The sequence below is a fragment of the Cariama cristata genome, unplaced genomic scaffold (genome assembly GCF_000690535.1).
Source record: "Cariama cristata isolate BGI_N322 unplaced genomic scaffold, ASM69053v1 scaffold9150, whole genome shotgun sequence".
Taxonomy (NCBI): domain Eukaryota; kingdom Metazoa; phylum Chordata; class Aves; order Cariamiformes; family Cariamidae; genus Cariama; species Cariama cristata.
Window position 1 is genome coordinate 1 of NW_009594049.1, and position 4,106 is coordinate 4,106.

Below are 4,106 nucleotides of genomic sequence, written 5' to 3' on the forward strand. Positions count from 1 at the left end.
CCCGGCGGTAGGTGCAAGCCGGCGCCAGGTGCTGCCGCCGGTGGTCCTCGCCTCGGGGGTCCCGGTGCCCGCTAGCTGAACTACTCGGGATAAAGATGCCGCTCCAGGGAAGGGACATCTTGCTCAGCGTTGATGTAGAAAAGTGGGAACGTACACGGCACGCATACGGGTTTCTAGTGTGAACACAGGTTTGCTGTCTGCTCTGCAGCCTTCCGTATCGTGCTCCCGAGGCGGCTGCCCAGACCCTTCTGGGAGGACAAGTGCTCAAAGTACGCTCCTGCTGCACTGAGTTACCAGAAATACCTGCTGTTCGCAGGATCAGTGTGCGTTTCGCCAGTAAATGCATCCTCTGGCTGTCTTACACCGTTCGGGTGTGTGCTTTTAATATCCTATCTCTCGATTTCTTATCCTCTCCGTTTCCAAGCAAAAATGTTTAAACAGAATTAACGTGGATATAGTGCTGCCTGCAAAGAGGCAGGCAATATGGTAGCTTTGTAACTTGCCTGATAAAACCGGATAGACTCTTTCTTGTTAAGCGCATTCTTGAGTGACTTTTTTTCCTGACAATAAGATGATCTCTTTCTAGAAAATTCAGAGTCCACTGGATGTAACAGATGTTAGCTCTGTAAACACCCTTGTAAAATGATGTTTCAGAATTGTAGGTTTCTGACTTATTTCATTGTTTGTTGTATGAATGGCTGATGCTTTTCAATTTCTTGGTGTGTTGCTTCAAACATATACACATTTTCTCCAACACAGCATCTATTATGTTATGATTTCTCAAGCAGCGTCAAATATTTGTCCTCACATTTTTTTGATATTTCATTACTAATGATGCTGTTAAAGACTGGCTAGAGCTTGATAGATGCTTACATTAGATAAGGGATAGTATGTAGATGGATGGCCACCAAAATGCTTGCATTAGGAGCAGACAGCTACATCTTTATTGTTCTTTTAAACTGGCTTCTTAAAGATTTATAGCATGCAGCAAGAATACTATTTAATTCTTTCAGTTTCAAGACTTCAGTTTCGCGAATCTGTGTTTACAATGTTCCTGTGTTAGTATTGTACCCCAACTTCATGTTGGTGGGTTGTTAAATATCCTCAGCTAACCTCAGTTTCCAGCAGCTGGGCACAATATAACTAATACATCAGCTGGCAGTAGCTTAGTTTTGATGGCTGTACAGTTGGCTGTGGAAAGCCAGCTTGCATAATCACATTTCATTTGCTATTATTTTGTGAATATAGCAACATCATATTAAGTCTCTTGGGGCCCCAGCTGAGGCCAGTGACGGGGAACTGTCCACTTACAAAGTTAGTGGCAGTGGTTACTTCAAGAGGATTTACTGACAGTCACTGTGGAAGAAGGAAAAGGAAGACTGAGAACTGGGGCACCAAAACTGAAGGTACAGTGTTGTGTGGAGGAGCTGGGGGAATAGCCTTGGGATCAAAGTAGGTGCCATAGTATTTTACTTGCCAGGAGAGAGAATACTTAGGTCCTGAGGAATCTGATGTCCTTGTCATGGGAGTAGGATCTAGACAATAATAATGTCTGCAAGCTCTACCTTTAGGTAGTCTGAAGTCTACTGACACCCTTGGAACTTGTTTTATCAGCAGATCTTATGTGGCTTATAGCTCAGTGCCTTATTTAGGGCTTCTGAATCAATTATCAAAGGGTCTGCTGACTAGGGGCAGGCATGTCAGTAGAAATTAGGCTGCCCTAATGTGGTTCCCATTGATTTAGCCAAGGTCATGAAGGAAGTCTACAGAAAAGCCAGAAATTAAATCTAGAACCCCAAGCTCCTCTGCGTTGCCTTAACTATAGCTTCATCTTACTGTCTCTCAGTAGCATTGACGAACGATTTTTCTGTTTACTGAAGCTAATGAGAATTTTCATAACGTTTATGTAATCAAAAAAGTAGGTTTACAAAACAGATGTCATGCACAAAATATAATTATTTGGGGTGAAATACTTTGGCTTTTTTTGGTAATCTTTAAAGGTAAAACATGGTTGGGACCACTTATCTAGTTTCTGTTAAGAAATTAATTTGAACAAAATTTCAAGAATATTTTTGACAACAGAATTTTAGGAAAAGAGAAATGCAGCGATATCAGATAGGTTCAATGGAAAACTTTTGTTTTTGAGGAAATTAGTTTTGTTCAGTGTTTCACCAGCTCTCCATCTGCTCAAACTGCAGAACATACACAAACAAGTCTGTCTGCTAGATGTGTGAGAGGCCAGAGCTTCTAGCTCTTACTGAGCCCTGTGCTACAATCTAATAGCAGAAGGCTCCATCAGTAGCTGTTGACCATATGTTGGTTTATCTGGCAAAGAGAATACACTTTAAATACACACAGTAAAGTGGTTTATAGGGTCAGGGCTACTGCTTCAGTAATCCTAGGGACCGATGAAGTAGTATGTATGCCACTTTGAAGACACGATGCTTTGCAAGACTAGATGATACAGCTCTAAACATGTGAAATGGAGATAGTGCTTGGAAATAGTTAGATATTGGTAAACTGGGAGTGACCCACGAAAAAGCTGGTCCAATAATGGTAGAAAATGGGATGTACCAGTGGCCTGACTGGGAATAATGTAATAAGCGTAATGGAAAATGACTGTACTTTAATGGGATTTCCACCGATGGATGGCTAAATAATGATACTCCTTATATCTGTAATCATTCTTAGCACCTGTGTCCAATAAATGGTAACAGCTTTTGGGAGCTGCTGGACTAAGGGAAGCTTATGCCTAAAACCTGGAGGCTCATTGAGATGTGTAAATATGTGAATGTGCATTATATGCTTATATATATGCATATGGTAAACTGTAATTCCAGAAAACCTTTTTATCATGATGCATAATTTAAAATCAAGTGTGCTACTGCTTTTGAAGAAATGAAGTCACAAGTTTCATCTTTCATGTAACTTTGTGGTATAGAATGGGTAGGCTGAATGGGACGCACTGAGATTTACAGTAGCTACAAATCTAAAATGGAATACCATTCTCTATAGCATTAAATAATTGGAGCTCACACAACAGATTGCTTCACAGATAAGATACAGATGCGATGTTCATAGGAAACACTGTGCCTCTGTCATAGCTTCCCTTGAACCCTCTCATGTGGGCTTTTTGTACCCTACTTGAAAATTAAAATTCTCCTCTATGAACTTACACTGCAGAATTAATGAATAAGCAGTCTTTCATGGTATTCCCTCAGTCACCGTGCCAAGAGCTAGATTAGCTGTCTGTTAAGGTTAATGATTTCAGTGGAATTAAATCAGTCCCTAAAGTGTAGCATTGAGTCCAGGTTCACTTAGTATTTTGCTGTGTCTTACGATGCTAACCCCTGACTGTACATGATATGTCCATTCGCTTTACTCTGAAGTGGTGTACAATAGTTCTCTTAATACTATCTTGTATCTGTTCTGAATGAATGTGTATTTTGCATTCTTGGGTCAAAGCCCACAAATTAATGCCTTTTGCAAAACTGGTAATTTGAGAAACTGAGCTATTCGCATTAATAGTGAAGCTGTCTCTCCCATGTTGATTATTTTGTCAACTAATTTTCTGGAGTTCTGTGTGGGAAAATGTCAGTTGTTGGGCAAATATCAGCTTCAAGTCCAGCCAGTTCATGAGAACTCTTGCATTTAGTGCCAGACAAGAGGTCAGAAGTGCTTGATACGGCCTTTACCTGTCTGGAGGTGGTGGTTTTTTTGTAGATAGCATTTTGAATTTTCCTTGCAGCACTGGATTTTTATAACTACCCATTAGCTTGTAGGGAATATGATGGCTGACTCGAAGGCCTTTGGCTTAATACAGTGCCAACAGTAAATTTGCAGATCAGTTCAAGGACAGCTTTCCTGTGTGTACATTCACTGAGTTCTCCTCTTTCAAATTCTTTAACATTTACTTCCAGTGTTACATGAAATCAACCAGAGAAAGTTGAATTGTTGACCATTATTTTATTTGTGTAAAAGATTCTGTATGTGCGGAAGAAGGTCATGCTTCTCATTGCATCTGTTGGTGAAGTGCATTGCATGCATTGTGGGTTTTCTGTCTCCTCCTGTTCTGCGTGCCTCTCCCACTGCATGCATACCGCTCT